Consider the following 20,440-nt stretch of genomic DNA (forward strand, 5'->3'; position numbering starts at 1 on the left):
TGCCCGTTCCATTCTATTTTTGAAGCGAACTGTGGCAAGTTCGCCATGCCCGTTCCACTCTGGACCCCTAATTCGAACACTCATTCCCTTCTACCCTCCTGAAGTGAACTGTGGCAAGTTCGCCATGCCCGTTCCACTCTAGACCCCTAATTCGAACACTCATTCCCTTCTACCCTGAACTGAACGTTCGTTCCATCCTTCATTTCTAAAGCACACGCCCATTCCAGTCTGGTTTAAATTTGAACGCCTGTTCCCTTCTTCTCTTGAGCGAACGTCTGTTCCTCCTTTCATCTCCAAAGCATACGCCGTGCCATTCTGGAAGCAAATGCCCATTCGTTTCACATTTTGAAGCATATGCCCATTCATTCCCAAGTATACGCCCATCCCATTTCACCCAAAAAGATAAAAAACAAAAAACAAACCTTTTTCACAGAGGGGTTCTGCACAATGATTCCATATTTCCATGCACCTACGATCGGGTAGATTGGTGCAAAATAACCCTCTCTTTGACAAAGCAAACTCTCAAGACACTCCTTTTCTTATAAGATCGAACCCATCAATCAATATCGAGTGGAGTTAAATGGTGCTTGTCTTTGACAATACCAGTGAAAGTGAAGACCACCAAGTACAGGACAAGGGACTCCAGACCTCAAAACAGGAGAGTCAGAACTTTAGTGTATGGATATACCATTTGTCCGAGAGCAAGCTCCTACCTCTCCCAATCATTTGTAGAGAAGCCTTGTTTTGAAATTTTGTAATTTTATCCTGGGAAATACTAAGTCAAAAGAACCACAACCCAAGGTGAGGGGCATGGACCAACCCCAAGAAAGTAAGCCCACTCCTTCTCTAGATCCTATAGCAGAAGTAGGACTAAGTGAAAGCCAAGAGACCTAGACAGAACCACCAATCTGGAGGAGGAGAGCTGTGCCCGTTTCAGGTATAGTAGATCAGTATAGGGCCCAAGGACCTATGCAAAACCCAGGGCCAGGTTCATCATCTCAGGGACCAGGAACGTCGCACCAAAGGGAAAGGGTCTACCCACGCCCCTCACATCAACCGAGTCCACCTGTGTATTAGCAATACTCACCACAGGGAGTCTACCCTCCAGGATACCACATGGGACCACAAGGGGCACATCTAAACCCACCTATCAGATAGGGGCCTCTGATGGCATATTATCCTCCTGGCCTCGCTCCTCCACCAACCCTTCTCTACAATCCGCTCCTACTCCATCCATGGCAGGGCTAACACCAGAAATGTTAAGATTGGCCAAGGAAATAGGGAGGGGGTGGCTGCTGGTATCGCACCTCTAGCACCAGTGCAACGTGCATTAGCACCAAGGTTAGAGCAGAATAAACTTGCTAACATCTCAAAGCTTATCACAAAATTTGATGGGACTAGAGATCCAATCCCACATTTAGAGATGTGTAATCAAATTTGCGATGCCTTTGGCCATGTTAAAGATCAAGTCAAGGTGAGCGCCTTCAGCCTTACCCTTGATGGCAAGGCAGGCCAATGGTTCCGTCCTTGAAGGCTGAGGACAAGGCTACCTTTGAAGCTTTAAAAGAGGATTTCAAGGTTGGATATTGTCACCAAGGTACCAGATGGAGCCAAGTTGAGCAGCTGCATAACGTAAGGTAGAAGGAGGGAGAAACCATCAGAGACTACATTAACAAAGTTAGATATCTCCACTCACGCTACAGTGCAAGAGAAGTTCTCTAACAAAAGGTTAATAGGGAGATTTCTAGAGGGTCTTGATGACATGCCCTTACATAACTCATTGTATGCCTTTGGCCATACCTCCTTTGTGAGCAATGTTGCAGGAGTGCTATGGATTTTGAGGACAATTTAAAGTGAACCCATTCCCAAGAACTCCACGAAGTCGCATCAGAAGCTTCCTTCAAGACTACAACCACAATGCTTGATGGGAAAAACAACGAATTCACGTTAGGACAAACTGTTGAGAAATTGGCCTGCCACTACATTAATGTAGCAAATGACCCAATAATGGAGAACCGGCAAAGGTTAGAACCAGGGAGGCCAACCTCATCTTTGTCCTAGGAGAGAACTTGTATGGTGCCCAACCTATCAAGCCAACCATACCGGCACGGAGTGTCCACATCTAATACCCTGCCCTAGCCTCTACTGTACATATTGCATGAAATGGGGCAATCATGAGGTATCCAACTGCTATCATCAAAATACTTCCTTTGCTAGAGCCCTACCTTAGGCATTGCCCACTAACCCTAGGCAACTGCTAGCCTTGCCAGCACTTGCACTTCATAATGTACCTCAACCTGGCCAAGAAGTGGCCCAAAGAGGAATCCTAAGGGTACCTGAAATGCCCTTACCACTCGTAGTTCTTCCACCTCAACCCCTATTTGGCAAGAGTTGCACCAGTTTGTCGGCTAACCCTGACGGAAATCTTTGAAGGCGTAAACGAGGGATAAATTTAAGAGGTTCCTATCTATGAAACCCAAGAGCCTACAAGCCCACCCTCACAAACCTTCATGTTATGGAGGGATATTAAATGTACCCCGTGTACTTAGCAGCCCCAGCACCGTGGGCCAGAGACATAAATCGGATGACAAAGCGACCACCCATACAGTGCTATGATTGTGCGGGACCTCACCAAGTGGTTGAGTGTCCTAACAGGAAGGGAATGGAAAATACCTCTATAGGTGCTCCTTCCATGACCCCATTATGTGTAGGGTGTGGTATTGATCATATATATAAAGATTGCCACTAAGATCGGGAATGATAGGAAAGGTTCATGAAGGTAATCCTAGCACTAGCCTTAACCTGCTGAGTGTTAGAGATGGGTTCATCCGAGCAGTCCCTCTCAACATAGTAATAAAACTGAAAAACCAACAAAGAGCCCCAACACATGCCGCTGTAGAGCAAGAGCCCCTGAACAAGCACGAGTGACTCGGCACTCACGAAATAAAGCCACCAAGATTGGTAAGGGAGAGAGCCCAGTGGTTATCAAGAGCAATTCGAAAGACGGTACTACAACTCATGCATCGACTTCTTCATCTGAAGAGGAAGATTTGCTACGCACTGCTGCCTAAGCTAGAGAACCTATTGACACGTGCCAAGTACCAAAAAATCTCACTGAGTATTCTAACCCCCTTGAGGAAAAGGAGAGACTCTTGCACCACCTACCTTGAACCATGCCCATCGGTCTCTAACCTTAGACCTATTGATGACGCTCAGGTATATCCTGAAGAGCTTCTAGACCAACCACTCCCACAAAGGTTAACGGAAGCAGCAGCTTCCATTACTGCAGCTTCCACTACTGCAGCAACTACCCCCCAACAAGGAAAGAGGGTAGCTGAATATCTTAGAAACCTGCTGGGAGATGACCATCTTAGGGGAATGAGCACCGAGATCCCCGTTCTCCTATCCCTTACACACAAAAGAGCTTAAGACTGAGCCAAACCGACCTTTCTCACGAAACAACCCTGGTCCCAAGAGACATCGCATGTCTCTCTTCCTCTCTTCTCAGGTCCAAATCCCTATCGGCACTTTGCTCCAAAGTAGCTCAAGCCTATGGAATGATTTGAAGGATTGGATGGAAGGACGCCTCAAGGCTAGCATGTATGAAACCATAGAGCCTGATAGCTCTACTGAATCTAAGGAAGAAGAATTTCGTATACCCCATAAGGTAACTGGGACCCCTACGGTTAGAGTGAATAATCTCGAACAGTACTTTAAAGGTGATGAACTCGATGCAGCCTTGCCTATAACCTTCGATGGCCACCAAGTTATAGCAATCTTGGATGGAGGAGCAAGATTGAGCATTGTTACAAAATAATGCTGGGAAAAATGGGGAGCCCCCACCTTGGATAACACCACTTTACTAGTTAAACTTGCTAATGGAGCCACCGCTAGACCCATTGGTCTACTGAGGGATCTTAAGATTAAGATCATGGGAACCACTTACCGCCACACTTTCATGGTGATGAATTGTGGATGTCATCTAGTCTCTTACGGTTGCATCCTTGGCAGACCATTCATGAGAGAGTAAAAAATGATTCATGATTGGGATACCGACCACATATACATTTGGCGAAAAGATCTAACATTCAAGATCATTCTACGCACATGGAAGGTCCACCCCATGAGCGGCAAACCATTCTCGCAGAGGACTCTATTACTACATTGTAATCCACTGAAGTCCATTTGTGCCAGACATGCTATAAGACACTTGAAGATGAAAGGGAGAGTGAGGGGTGTGCACCGCTTCCAGAGCCTGAAGACTCTAAGAATTGGATGCATATCCTTGCTACCCTGGACATTTTGCCTAGACGCACTGGTAGTACAAGGTTTGTTTATAGCAAACGGGCAGGAGATTATATCGTTATACATGCTCAGTTCAGCATACTTGCGTGATGTCGCCACCACCCAAGAACTTGAAAAGGCTATTAGATCAAAGCCATTTGGGAGTACACTCCCATAGAACACATAGGCCTGAGGGATTCCCTGGGCCAGAATGATTCAGACACTCATTGGTTGAAATATGTGTCAATAAATTGTGGCAAAATGAGTTTGTAATAAAAAGCTCTATCTTGGTCCACACTACCATCCCACAACTAGCAAAACCCACTGAACCCAAACTAGACTCAGAAAAGGTTTGCCACTTAGCATGCAAAGCATGCAACAAGAAGTTAGCATTTGTTGAAAAAAAAACCAAAAGGATAGTTGATGAGAAAAGTGCTAAAGTAGAAGAGACAAGACAAGTACCCAAAAATTTTAAGACCTTCCAAATGGCTGACCGATTTGTCCAATATGATTCAGATCAAAGGCCTGATAGTGGGCAACCGGGACCTCTTATGATGGTCCATCTAGGTCAAGGAAATCAATTTGGCAGGCTCGGGTGAAGACCCGAGGCCGGTATTTATTGGAGAAGATCTCTCTATAGAAGAAGAGACCAAGCTTATCACTCTACTGACTGAGTTCTAGGATCGCTTCGCTTGGAAGTACACTAACATGAAGGGTGTACCTCCAGAAGTGGTCCAGCACACCATTCCAATGGTTGATGGAGCCAAGCTCGTCAAACAACGAGATTATCGAATGAACCCAAAATACTCCAAGATTGTCCGTGAAGAGATCAAGAGATTTATTGATGCTGGATTCATCTATGAAATTGAGCATACGGAGTGGGTATCACCCATCATGATAGTGCCTAAAACAAACGGAAAAGTCAGATTGTGCATCGACCTCAAAAGGTCAATGATGCCGCTACCATAAGGGACCGCTACTATCGCTTACCTTTTACGGAACATGTGCTAGAACAAGTAGGCGGAAAGGAAGCCTACAGCTTCCTCGATGGATTCTCTGGATAGAATCAGGTGCTGATCTACCCTAAAGACAACACAAAACAACCTTTGCCACCACTGAATGGGGCACATATGCATACCGATTCATACCCTTCGGGCTGACCAATGCACCCGAAACCTTCCAATGCCTTATGTGTATGGCTTACAAGGAATATCTTCAAAAATTCCTTGAGGTCTTCATGGATGACCTCTTCGTCAATTCCTCCTACAAGGAGCACCTTGCATGTTTGCATAAGGTGCTAGAAAAGTGCAAGCTATACCGTATCTTGTTGAACCCTGAAATGCCAATTTTCGGTTCAGCAACACAAAGTGATCCTGGGACACATTGTCTCTAGGCAGGGAATCTCTACGCTTTATGGGACACATCGGTGATTCATTTTTATGTACGCTAATATTGCTCGACCTCTTTACAGACTCCTCATTGTCTTTGAGTGGACTAAAGAATTCCAATGGGCCTACACTACGCTCAAAAAAGCCTTGGCAAGTGCCCCAATTCTCAGACCCCAAATTGGGATGTCATCTTCTACATCCATATTGATGCCTCAGCCTTTGCTATTGGATGTGTGCTGGCCCAATAACCAGGAGAACACAAGATGGATTTCCCCATCAGTTTCGCTAGCCGCCAACTTAATGAAGCTGAGATGAACTACACTATGACCGAGAGAGAGGGATTAGCCATGGTCTACACTATTAAGAAGTTTCACCATTATCTTTTGGGGCGACTAAGTTTTCTTTCTTCGTAGACCACCAAGCCCTTTTATACCTGGTAAATAAGCCTTGTATGATAGGCAGAATCACCAAGTGATTGCTTATGTTGCTTATAGGAGTCCCATGCTCACACCAATGTTGGTTTGTTTCCCCCTTAGCCTTTCCCCTTTAACTGAAAAGTAATAAAATATAAACATGTCCCACATTTATGCACACATGAGTGTAACTCCTAGCAACAACCTTCAATTGTATAGGTTGATCGGCGAGTCAACATCGGTTCCCCAGTGTAAAGTGGGCCTCATCTTAATCAATAATCCTTGCACAATTTTTTGAGGTTGGTGGTTTGTAAGCACACAGTCTCTTTAGAGTTTCTCATATGCATTACTTCATTCACTCTATTAGTTTTACCCTTACAAGAACTCAACATCAAGTTAACATTGAAAACCCTTATTTTATGGCTATTGGAAAACAAATAAGTATAAAGTAAGCAATAACTCAAATGCTCAAGAAATCGTGCCATTGTTATTTTGAATAAAGAGTGATCTTGCTTAGGTCATCTTCCCATTGTATGTTAGAGTATGTCTCATATGTGAATCCATGGCCTCAATATAGCAAAGCTAGTGAAGATCAGTCTCAATATAGCAAAGCTAGTGAAGATTGGTCTCCATGGGGAGAAGAAACTTCTTAGGCTTTCTTTATGGTTTTCTCCTCCTTAGTCGGGTGACTATGGGTGATGTAGTATTTGTGTGAAGTACATTCACAAGGCATCCATTCTAGCTTATTGCCACATGTTCTTGGAGCCAGAAGCACCATACATATTTTGTCAGACCATTTATGAGCACCCGTTTCCAAGCTATAGATTTGGCATCTTTGCTTCATAGATTGATCATACATGCTTTTGATATCTCCATCTTTGCTATTTGATGTAGAATTATAGTGGTAACTTCTATTAACCCCAAAATGGGTTAACATTTTTCCCTTCCTATTATCATGTCCTCGTGATCGAGTAGAAAACTTTGCTATGGGGAGAACTGAGAATCTATTTTGTTGATGATGTTGCATAAATTTCCAATGGTCATTGTTCCTACAGAAGGAATGAGGAAGGTTAGTTAGTAAATGATAAAGTTAGCAAACAAGGTGGGAATTTATGTGAGTGATTGTAGAAATCACAAGTGGCCTATTATTACTGCTTAATGTCTTAGTATATATGTGAAGTGAATTCATAGGGAATCCATTTTAGCTTGTTTTGCCACATGCCTTTGGAATGGGAATCACCATAAATATTTTATTAGACCATTTACAGATGCTATAACCCTACCACTTGTGAGATGCAAGTAATCAAAGATATTGTCTTTGATGAGGTAAGTAGTTGGTATGTACTAGTGAAGGCAACAAAAGATATAGATGTAAAGAGTAATGATGCTGCCCCACATGTAGAGCAGTAGTCATCACAGGTTCTTAGTGGACCTAGAGAGTCCTCTAGCAGTGAATCCAGTGTTAGTCCAAGATCAAGTAGGTTGAGAATAGATGAAAGTACACATGTATCAAGAAAAGGGAGAGAAAAGGTAGATCAACCTTTTTGTGCTTGATCTATTAATAGGTCACTCATATGTGGATGGTGACTCTAGTGGCTCCGAATAAAGCCTTGATGAGAAGCTTGGCATTTTATCAGTGGTGGGCGGCACAAGGAAAACTAGAGCTAGTTTGAGGACACCTGGTAGTGATCCAAGTGTATGCAAATTTATGAGGATTAGATATCATGTTGATAGCTTGAGATATGATGGACATATAACCCATCGTTATATGCTTACATGGTCAAAGCAATACAGGAGTTAGAGCTTACTTATTTTGAGTAGGCACTTAGAAATAAAAAATGGTAAGATGCCATGGATAAGGAGATGATGTAAATGCAACATGGGATTTAGTGCCTTTTCCTAAGGAAAAGAATGCAATTGAATGTAAGTGGGTGTATAAGGTCAAGCATAACTCAGATGGATCATGACAAGGTATAAGGCGATATTGGTTGTTGTCAAGGGACGTATGGCATTAACTATGATGAGACATCTAGCCAAGTTGCGAGAATTTAGAGCTATCATTGCTATGGCTATAGCAAAGGGTTACGCTTTACATCAGATGTATGTAAAGAATGGTTTCTTGCATGGTGATTTAAAGAAAAATTATATATGTTGTAGCCATTGGGTTATGAGAGTGAAGCACACCCAAATTTTGTGTATAGATTATGCAAAGTCTTGTATGGTTTGAAGAGAAGGCACCCAGAGTATGGTCAACCAAGATCAGGGAGTATGTTGTTACCATTGGATTTCAGATATGGCTATAGCAAAGGGTTATTCTTTACATCAGATGTATGTAAAGAATGGTTTCTTGCATGGTGATTTAAAGAAATTATATATGTTGTAGCCATAAGGTTATGAGAGTGATGCACACCCAGATTTTGTGTATAGGTTATGCAAAGCCTTGTATGGTTTGAAGAAGGCACCTAGAGTATGGTCAACCAAGATCAGGGAGTATGTTGTTACCATTGGATTTCAGATATTTAATGCACATTTTTACGTCATGTGAAATTCAATACCTTGGTAAAGAAAATGAAGTTGTTGACACTTTGATTAGAAGACCTTTCATTCAAAATATATCTGTGATTGAGAATACATATTTTAATTCTATGCGTGAGACTTATGACCAAGACCCTAACTTTAGTGACATTTGGTCTAGATTGAGAGAAAATCATTGGAGCCCTTTTTGTTGAGTATTCCTATGATGATAGATATCTTTTCTTTCAGAAAAGATTATGCATTACTCTACCCTTTAAACATTCTATTCTAGAGGAATTACATTAGCCACCTTATGTGGGGCATCGAGGTGTTTCATCTACTTTCCACCATCTCTAGTGACTTTTATTGGCCTAAAATGAAATATGATGTAGCTAGATTTGTTTCTGAATGTGATGTTTGTCAAAAAGTCAAAAGTTACAAGGGTAAGAAACTTGGTTTTCTTATGCCTCTTCTAATTCCTAAGACTCCTTTTGGGAACAGATTTCTATGGATTTTATCACTGGTTTTTTCATGACTGCAAGCCATAATGACATGATTTGGACTATTGTTGTTGAAAGATTTAGCAAACATGCATGTTTTCTTCCTTGTAAAAAGACTCTTACTGCACATCAAGCTGCACAATTGTTTGTTAAACAAATTTTCACACATCATGGTTTACCACAAGTGATTGTTTTTATAGAGATTCTTAGTTCTGTAGTGATTTTTGGACTACATTGTTTGATAATCTAGGCACCAAATTAGATTTTTCCATTGCATTTCATCCTAAATCTAATGGTCAAATTAAAGTGAAAAATAGCACAATATTGGATTTACTTTGTGCATATGTTTCATCACAACCTAAATAATGGGATAAGTATATTCATATTTTACAATTTGCATATAATAACACACCACATTCATCCATTGGAAAAGCACCTTTTGCAATTGTGTATGGCAAAGTTTTACCTACTCCTATCACTCATTTATCACACACTATTGAAGTTGCAGATCAATTCACTACTATTTGATTTTACTTCTATTCATGATGATCATGTTCGTAATGTTATTTCTAAAGCACAAGAGAAATATACTAAACATGATAATAAGAAAAGAAAGCACATGGTTTTTCAAGTAGGTCAATATGTTTTACTTTGTGTTGAAAAGGGATGTCTTAAAAGTTTTGAGACTAACCTTGTTGTTAAGTTAGCTCCTCGTTTTTATGGTCCTTTTCAAATTACTCATAAGATTAATGACCTAGCATATAGGCTTTCACTTCCCTCTCATTAGAGAATTCATAATTCTTTCCATATAAGTCTTTTGAGACCTTATAGGGGACCACTTCTTACACATCCTGTATATGAGGAAGCTCCTAGTCTTATTGACCAGGTAGAAGAACTTCAACCTGACGCTATTACTAGGCATGAAACCACTACCACTCACACACGTACAATGTATAATAGATATCTTTTGACCTTTAAAAATCATCCCTACAAAAATGCTAAATGGTTGCCTAAGTGGTTTTTCACGCCTATTCTGACCTCACCTAATCTTACCTTCAACACGAGCCAGTTGATATGATGCAACTAAGGATAGTTGCTATCCCGAGCAAGAGGGATGTTACAGTTTGTCCGTCTTTCCTTCTGTGGTTAATTAGGGATGCCTAATTACCACTATGTTTGTAGCATGGCACTTGGGTGATTTCGAATATTCCATGTGTAGGATATATGAAATTAGGGATGGCTGGAACTAAGTATTGGATTTAATGCTTGTGTGTTGTTGTTTACTTTTAGCATGTGTTTCTAATTTGTAATGTGTTTGAATGGACAACCTATGTAGGTTGGTGAGATTGACGAGCTTTATCGTAAGATGGAATGGCTCGAACGTGATGGCGGTGATATGGCATGAGCTATTACCGAGACGGTTCTCATTTTTGTATTTTGGCCGTAGTATCTACTACAAGATTTTGTATCGTTGGTGGCCGCCCACTTTTGATGTACTTGGCCGTAGTATCTACTATGAGATTTTGTATCGTTGGTGGCCGCCCACTTTTGATGTACTTGGGCGTGGACCTATTTAGCCGCCCACTTTTGTTATACTTGGGCGTAAACTTATTGATTTTTGTTGCACGTGAATTAGCCCTTGGAGTTCTTTATGTAATTTTTCTTTAGTGGTTTAGATAGGAAGAATCTATCTAAGCTTGTGTTAAAAGCAACCCCCATTTTGTAAAGGGCGAGCCCATGCATAAGCATGCATCTATTTTTGGCATATGGGCTATTTTTATTAATAAAGCATAAATACTCGGCGGATGCCGACACTTCTTGAGGGGGGATAGATTGCACCTAATACTCACTCATGTGTTTATTTTATTTATAGCTTTATGCTATCTTGCTCAGGGTAATAATTGAAGTTTATATTTTAATCCATTTGAATAGCAAGTGATGTGTCTCCCCAAGATCTAAATTCCTGCCAGGATATTCACAGTTATCATATTGCTAATGAATCATAGTTTTGCACTGATAGAAATAATCCATTCCCATCCCAGAAGTAAGTCTACATCCAGCATAAACTTAACCGCCACAAAGAATTTGCAACTAAGGAAATTAGTTTTCCTTGTTTTGAATCTCTTGTGTAGACGGTCTATGATATTATGAGAGTTCTACTGTGTTTTATCATCTTGTATTTGGTCGTGTATCACTGCTTCTATTATTGTTGCTACACCAAGATATGCCTACACAAGGCTATGCAAGCTATTGTGAAGCTTTGTATTACTTGTGGCAAGAATATTGCTTTCTACACCTGCATTTAATCAACATAATTGGTGTCGAGCATCTAGTCTTTGTGCTTGGTCAGCTTATGTTTAAGCTACCACCTCTCTATACTGGCTCATCGATCAACATGCTGAGGTGGTATTCGTGCACAAGGTTACATGCTATTATAATTACTTATTGGTTATCTTGGTGATTAGATGAAGGACTAGGTAAATCTCTAAATATAAATTTGTTAACTATCATGGATGTGTAAGTTTCAATTTTAGTTTCCCATTCACTTTGAGATGGAGGCATTGAATCTTTATTCCCAGATTTATTCACAAAGAGTTGGTCTAAAGCATAGTTTTCCTTATTTTGATTTTCATCATTCTCAAGAGTACCCAATGTGGTGCTCAGTGTGAACAATGGCACTGAAGGACCCCTTAGTATGTTTACTAAGACTTGTTAAGAATCTTGTGAAGACATTGGAGGTTCCCATATGGCATCATGTTTAATGGATCGGTTTTGGTAGGTAGTGCCTCTTCCTCTTAAAAAGAAAAGTGTTACTCCTCTTCTAGTTGGTTTTGGGGAATTCTCTCAGCCTAACAAGATATGCTTCAATGTGAACTAGTGACACAGTACACTTTGACCAATTTGAGCATGGTCTCTTGAGAGTGTTTTTTACTAAGGCTCTTATTCTTATCTTGGGGTGGTGGGTCGGGTCGGTGTGCTTTGATTTAACTTTCAATTGCACCAATGAGGTGTTAGACCTTATTTCTTTATTTGATATTTCTTGGATCACTAGTAGGTTCCCATTGTTTTTTCCCATGCAGCAAGAGTGAATTTTCTTTTGAGCACTTGTAGCAAGGTTTGTATAAATTGGGTCCTTAGTGTCAATGCTTGTGCATTGTGTTGCTTTTACCTCCCTTGGATTTATGCTTTATTCAGGCCTCTTTCACTTGTCTTGAGGATTAGACTTGGCCTCTTTAGTTTGTGTACCTTTTTTTCTTTCTTGGTTTTAGGAGTTTGTGTATCTTCGAGACATTCTCCTCTACCCCTTGTGTAGAGTGTTCTTTTGTAGGCTTTTTGGTGATTGTGAACCTTTATTTGGTCCTTGTTTTCATTCTCCTCTACCTAAAGTGCTCTTTTGTTGGCTTTCGCTCACACCTTCTTGGCGTGTAACCTATCACCAAAACCCAACACTTCAATGGTCCTATCCAACTATGCCCAATTTAATAAGGTGGTGGCTAGCACCACACCAGTCTACAAGAGCTTGAGGATATAGTCTTGGTCAGCTTCGGATTGTTCTATCAAGAGATATCATCTATAAAAGGGGTCCCATGTGCTTCAAATCTCCATGCCTACTTTTGAGCCCTTCTATGCTATCATAATCTTGTCAGTGCCTCTCTTATAACATGTACATTAAGAACTAACCAATATAGATAGAAGCTAGCCTAGTTCTTTTTTTGCATTTACTTCACGTTTGGGAGCTTGTGGGACACAATTCCCTAGCAGAAGGATGCATGGGTTTCTTGAGAGAATTGGAGGCCTTCTCAATTCCCTAGCAAAAGGATGCATGGGTTTCTTGAGAGAATTGGAGGCCTTCTCAATTCCCTAGAAGCAGAAGGATGTGTGGGTTTCTTGAGAGAAATGGAGGCCTTCTCAACACCCTACATGACATCAACCTCAAGCTTTTACAATTCTACAAGTAGGTGATTTAACCCTTGTTTATATTTTTGAATTTTTGGAAGAACAATAGTCCTTTTTGTATAATTGAGTTCTTGTATTTTAATTTCAAATATTTTTACCTCTATGTCAATTAGCAGTAAATAGAATTAATATTTAAATCAATTAAATATGACCTTTGTGACCATAGAAACCCATTATTGTGCAATTCAATATTTCTAATTCTATTGTCAGGTATGTGCAATCAACATTAGATTTAGCAATTGCAAATAACAACCCTTTGTAAGGGATATCTTATTTTAACATATGCATAAAAATTAACTATAGTGAACTTTATGATAAAAATCATAGACTATGTTTTGACAATCTTTCTAGGAAGCCTTAGAAGCATACCTTAATTTTGACTTGGATAGAGATATAATAATCTTAGTTGTTTGAAATCATTGAAGCCATAAAGGGTCATTATTTTGGGTATAAAAATTGGAGTTTTTAGGTGCATTAAAAGTAAACTGATTCACAAGTCCAACAATATAGCCCAGATTTGGCCTAGTAATTGTTATGTAGATCAAGCTACCCACTACTAAGACCATACAATATTTTAGTCATTGAATTTAGCCCAAGATTAAATCGAATCAAATGGATTTAGAAGGCCATAGGTTATTTTATCCCCCTTTCAAAAATAGTTTTGATCTTTTTGTTAAACTAAGATCATAGGTTGTTTTATCCTCCTTTTTGATCTTTTTGTTAAACTAAGACCACAAGTTATCTTAGTCATTGATTTTAGCCCAAAATCAATTAAATTGGATGTATTTAGAAGATTCTGGTGTGGGGTCAAATCCTCTAATTGTGCACATTGAAAATGCACATAAGATGGATGTTATTCCCATTCTAACTAGATTTTTAAAGTCTTTTACCCTAGTTGTGAAGTGTTATTTTTTAGCTTAGAAGAGACTCTAAATGTAGCCTTAGACTTAGTTTTTTTTTAAATAAAAGAGGCTAAGCCTAGAAAGATGGTTCAAGCATGCCTAAAAAGGTGTAAGTCAAATACACAATTGTGCATGTAAACTCATACACTAAATTTTGCCCATAGAAATCTTTAGAAGAGTTAATAAAATAATGGGATTATTCTAGATTAGCATCCCTAACAAATTATCATAAAGAAGCAATGTGAATACGACCTAAAAACCAGTAAAGGCCTAATCTTTTTAGAGATAAAATGCCCCTACTAATGGCATTTATCTCTTTAGAAATCGGATTAAAGATAAGTTAATGATAAATAAGGGTAGAAGTGTCTATGAAGGAACCAAATTTAGAAAAGAATGGAGTAAAAGAAAAACTCAAATGTTCGACAAGAACCTAGAGAGATAAAGAAGCTAGAAAGAGAGTGAAACCTTATAGAGAGAAAATCAAGGATTGACAAAATTAAGGTTGAGTGCAATCATTTGGAGACAATCATGTAAGTTTAAAATAAAGGAGTACAGAACTTGTGAAGCTCAAGAGTGCCGGAAAAGATGTACTCAATAATGATATGAAAGTACAATGTGAGTACATAAAGTGGCCTAGGGAAAAGTGCCCAACACACATAAGTGTGTTCACACGGGGAAAAAAACCTGTGTCTAGTCTCACAGGGAAACTCCTGCATGGAGCCTTTTCCTGACATAATAATCGTGAACCTCAATATACTTTGTGCGGGCATGAAATGGAGTACAATCATCTAAGTACAATTATCTAAGTACAAAAATATATGAATACATATCTAAGTTAATCATCTCACCCTTTGTGGCCTCCCAATGGAATATCTAATGGCAATCAGGTCTGCTCACGTAAATGGCAAGTGAGAGTGAGTCTTCTAAATGCATAATCCACCAACAACTCCCTAACTCACAAACTCCTAGTAGCAACATAGGTAGAAACTCACGTCAACATGAGTTGCAACATTTCATCATACCAATTGCTCTTGTCTTGATCTACCAAGAATAGATGAGCGTCTGGGAAATCATCTTCTACTCCCATAAGGTCTTCACTAGACCCCAGTCTAGATAGGAAGGTGAATCACATGTTCCTTCGCTCACACATGAAGGTGAATTCCTATGATAACATCATGTTCCTTCCCTTGCGTATGCGATGAAGGTGAATTCCTCACAACATCCACCTTGCCAATTTACCTACTAGATTTGGCTTGTTCACAGGTGTACAACAGTGCCTTGTGATCCAAAAGGTAGTGCCTAAACTTCTTGATGGAGTAGACCATCCCCAATGCTTCTCTTCCACATGAAATTCAAACGGATTACCTAGCCCAAAAGGTAGTGCCTGAACTTCTTGATGGAGTAGACCATCCCTAATGCTTCTCTTCTCTGTGTATAAAGTTCTCTCTAAAGTAAAACTTAGCTACAACTAAGGCACTCGTCTTTCAAAAATTCTCTTGGTGTTTTAATGCTAAAATCGCATGTAGAATTAGCATGCCATGAAGCTCTCAAGCAAATCCCGAGTTATGATCAATGGCAAGGCAACGAATCCGATAGCTCTCACCCGACTAATCAGACAAGGATGCCCATTGAGCCCTCTATTATTTGCTCTAGACATCCAATGTTAAATATGCTCTCGCATTTGGCAACTAATGGAGAGCTCTTTGGGCTTTTGTTGCCTTCTGGACATCAATTTGTTGGGCAGGCACTTGCTAATGATTCCTTTACGTTTCTTAAGGCTGATAAGCATAACGTGCATAAGGCGATGGATGCTTGGTCTTTGTTTGCTATAGCCTCGGGTTTGTGTATTAATGCGCACAAATCAACCCTCATTTCGTGCACAAAGAGGGATATCTATGATCTTGGTTGGCAGGGGGAGATTGTGTCACGTGGGACCGTCACCCGACATTTGGGGTATCCAATTGGGGTTGATGTCACCCAAAAGCGGCTCATTCATTGGATTTCAGGCAAAATTGCAGATAAGTTTATTTATTGGAAATCCGAGGCTTGGCCTTGCCATGCTAAACTCAAAGCTATGCAAGCAATAATGCTTCTGATGGTGTCTTACTTCCTACCTTTGCTGCCATCGACCAACAAAACATTGACTGCACTTGTGCAGCCTATTCATTTCATGCTTTGGAAAAAGAATATTTCACAAGCTCGCTTGCCATTGGGTTTCTTGGGTACACATTTGTATGCCAAAGAGAATGGGTGGTGCAGCTATACTGGATGTGCGAATGCATATGGTAGCAAGAAGATGGTCTCTTCTCGAGGATATATGCGCTTGTTTTGGGCAGTAGCCATGGATTGATATTGTAACATTCCTTATAGAGGATACGGCCATACATAATGGTAATACCCATATTCAAGCTTCAAGGTGGCATGTGGTTAATGCGGATCAACATATTAAAATTAGGTCTTTGCCCATACTTCACCACCTTGTAGCTTCGTGGCAGGAGGTATTGCAGATGGCAACTTGGAAACCTCCGAACTCCCGCCGCTAAGCTAATTCCTTTGAGACACAGATTCTGGCTACATCGCGTGTGCTCACATGGTCTGACAAGTAGGATTCTGGCTACATCGCGTGTGCTCACATGGCCAGATTGGGTATGGTGTGTTGAGGGTGTGTTTGTCTGACATTATGCTTGCCTCAAAAAAAAGGTTGATTTCCTTTTGATCAATCCATGGGAGGATTGGGCATTATTGGGACGTGCGACTCTTTTGCATGCTTCCACAAATGATGTTTATCACATGTAGATCAAAAAGAAATCGTGGATGCATCAGCATGCAAATAAAACATGGCATTTATGAAAAATAGCTTCTTGGTGGCAAACAACAGTGTTTCGGGGAGGACACTCAGCCCTTCCCTTCAAAGCCAAGGTCTTTATCTAGTGGGTGATGATTGGTGGGCTGCCATTAGCGGATGCTCTTTAAAAGACACATCTCTGATCGTACATGCTTCTTCTGCACTACCTCCCCGGAGAATAGTTGCCCATAGGTTCCTCGTGTGTCCAGTGGTGGTTGGCCAGACATATTTAGACATATCTTTCAGCTATTTGGAGATCCATGACATTTGATACACTAACTCCACGTCAGTGGGTTTTTGAGCAGCAACACGACCACCATCCTCAACACTTCGACATGCTCTTTAATTTCATGAGATTCTAGGGTTTATGGCATAACTGGACGATGAGGAATGCTTTCCTCTTTGATGCTCAGCATGGAGTTCATGGCCATGTAGGCCCTCTGTGAGGGCTACATTTATGGGAAATTTCATCTTTGGTGTCGGCCGGTCATCTCACTAGGGAGCATGCTGATGGTGTGTAGCTATGCGTATAGTGCTATTGCCTCCTTGACAAAGAGCTTGAGAGGCTTGCTCTTGTTGATAGCTCTTTTCCTTGGTGTTTGCTGGATGTCTTACTAGGGAGCAGGCTAATCCTTGGTCTACAACTATACACATGACATCCTTGCCACTCCGAGTTGCACATTCTTGTTTGATGGCCATGCGGCTTGATTTTGCACATGTTTCTTAGTGGTCATGTGACCTTCTGTATGTTGTTTTTTCGTAATTAATGTATATTACCCATTACGAAAAAAAAAAGAAATCTTAGGTTTTGAAATACATTAAATACCATATTATTGTAGAAAATCTAGTAGGCTAGTATATAATAATGTGTTATAATATAGATATAGGTATGAATTCAGCAATCAATATAAAATAAGGATAAATTATATTTTTCAAACAAAATTAATATATTATTGTATTCACATAAGTACTAATTCTTGATGTATCTTAGTACAATAATTAAGGAGTTTGGGGTCACGAGATATATTCTCATCATTATAATAATACATTATGGTCACGTGTGATTAACATCTAATTTATTTTATATTATTTTGTAAGGTATTAAAAATTGTAGACCTGAATAAACTGAAAATTAAGGGACGTTTTTCACTCTCTCCGAGACTTCATTTGCGGAAAGGAAGACTTGCCCTTCTGGTCTTCTCTTTCGCTTGCAAGCTTGGATCGGTGCTGAAAAATGCTAACCAGATTGGGATCTAAATTGCCATACCTAGGAGTTGCAACATGGGCTCTCTTTTTGCAACCTGCCGACGGCGCATATTCAACAGGTAAGCAAATGCAAATCTAGTCTGAGTATTTCTGAACCCTCTTAAATCTGCAACTCTATGTGTAGTTTAATGAGAGTCATACAGATCTGGAGCCCATTTCCAAATGGGTTGTTGGTTGCTTTCTCAGACCCTCTACAATTAAGTTTACACACTAGGCTCTTATCCAAGCAAGAGAGGATGGGTTGGTGGTGGATTTCTCATACCCTCTAAAAGGCTCTTATAGAGGGAGTAAGATTTTAAGTCTTTGAGAAAAGAATGCTCATTTTTACTTTCCTTTGCCCTTAGGATTAAGGCATCAAGCATTTTGGCTTCAAACCTTTCCTTTACCACATTGGTACAAAGGCAATTTGTAGACTTAAAAAGTACCAATTTGTAGTGGTTTCCCATTGGAACAAAGGACTTAAAAAAGTACCCATTTGGAGTGCTTGCCTCATCCGCATTTGGGGGCATCTGTCCCTCAAAGAAGCAAAATAACTGTTTGGATGTATTTTATAAAAAAAAACCAGTTTAGATGGATGAGGATTTACATCAACTTATTGACTTTATTTGGCATGTTTCTTGTAAGCTGAATGTTGATGCAATGTTGGTTTTCTCAACTATTTGCTTTGTCAACCAACTACACTGGCTCTGCTATGTTGAGGCCATGGATTCACATGAGACCTCCATCGGACAGTGGGAGGCTTTGCATGATACTATGATAGCACCTATTGCAACTGATCTAATGACAAGTCATGGGCCATCCATAGTTGTTAGTTATTCTTTATATAATGGTCTAGTTTGTTCCACATATCAGAGCCATTTTGGTTCAAGGTTCATGAGTTGTTATCATAACTAGATATATCATAACCCAAGTATGATTGATAGGCCTTGAAATTTCAACACCACATTGGTCCTCTGTCGTCGACTTAAGAGAATTGAAGATGATTTGGTGTACATATTGAATTGTATGGAGTAAATTCCAGCTAGGAATTCGGGAAGCCATGGAATTCTCAGTAGGAATTATTGATTGACATTCTGTCCGTAACGTTAAGTGTTGCGATGAGCAAGCGGACTCACTAGTGAATTCTTAGAGAAATTTTTAAGATTTTGCATTCAAGCCTTGAGTACCTCGGAGGCAGCTTGCTTGGTGACAATGCTTGAGATTTGGGATGTTCCCAAGCTAGATGAGAGAGAGTGTGTGTGTTTGAGAGAGTGAAAGACACTGTGTGTGTGTGTGTGTGTGTGTGTGTTTGAGAGAGAGAGAGAGAGAGAGAGAGAGAGAGAGAGTAGGTTGGCTAACCCTATGGTTAGCATATGTGCTTCGTTGAGCTTCTTGCTCTCAAAAGCTATAGGTCTATCCTCCTAGAACGAAGCTACTCCTATTGCATAATCATTGGCATAAGTCTCAACCTTGAATGGTTTGCTAGGGGGTCCAATAGGGCTAAGCAAGGTGAATCCTTCACCTTCACCGTAGGGTTTCTAAAAGCCTCATCCGGCTTTTCATTCCATTCAATAGGACTTTGGACTTTCGTCCACGTTCTTTGAGGAGATTTATCAATGGCAAGGTTAGCTTAGAATAGTATTGCATTGGCTTTAGAAGAGAGACATTGAACCCCAAAAAAGAACGAAGTTGCTTAATTGTGCGAGGAACCGGCTAATCTAACACCTTTTGTATCTGCCCATCTTCAATGCTCATACTTACCTGGAAATCCAATGCCCCTAGTAAATCGGTTATTTCTAGAAAAACTCACACTGAGATTTTTGCATATAGCTTCTCATGCCTCAAAATATCCAAGATGAATCGGAGGTCTTGCTCATGCTTCTCAAGAGAGCGGCTATAGACCAAAATATCATCTAAGAATACCACAATAAGTTAACCCAAAGAGATCATTCATCATTTGGTGTTTGGAACGTGGTTGGAGTACTCGGGTGCCAAAAGCTAACACGAGAAACTATAATTTCAATATTGTGTACGGAAGGTTGTCGTAAAGACATCTTCCTTGGCAATCCGTACGTGGTGGTAAACAGTATGTTAAGTCAATCTTCATAAAATAGACTATGCCTTGCAATCTGTCAATGAAATCATCCCCCTTGGGAAGGGGGTATCTATTCTTTATAGGAACTACATTCAACTTTTTATAGTTCACACACATCCTTGAACTCCCATCCTTCTTGTGCCTCAAAAGCACGGGTGTTTCCAAGGAGATTCTCTTGTGAATCTGACCCATCCAAAGATATTTTAACAATTGTTTGGCAATCTCCTCCTCTTTTAGCTACTCATTGTGTACATAGCAATGCTCACAAGCTGAGCGCTTGTAATCAGCTCAATCCTA

The 20,440-nt window shown here is 40.2% G+C and overlaps 1 long non-coding RNA gene across 2 annotated transcripts in view; it reads left to right on the top strand.

Moving 5' to 3' along the window:
- Positions 1-17,950: 17,950 nt before the first annotated feature.
- Positions 17,951-20,440, top strand: part of LOC147603928 (uncharacterized) — a 42,135-nt gene continuing 39,645 nt past the window's right edge. For both annotated transcript variants that reach the window (XR_015265502.1, XR_015265501.1), the window contains exon 1: positions 17,951-18,128. This is a non-coding gene — a long non-coding RNA (uncharacterized LOC147603928). The remainder of the gene's footprint in view (positions 18,129-20,440) is intronic.

Source organism: Cibotium barometz, chromosome 63 (assembly GCF_041138505.1).
Source record: "Cibotium barometz isolate CiBa-2024 chromosome 63, ASM4113850v1, whole genome shotgun sequence".
Classification (NCBI taxonomy): domain Eukaryota; kingdom Viridiplantae; phylum Streptophyta; class Polypodiopsida; order Cyatheales; family Cibotiaceae; genus Cibotium; species Cibotium barometz.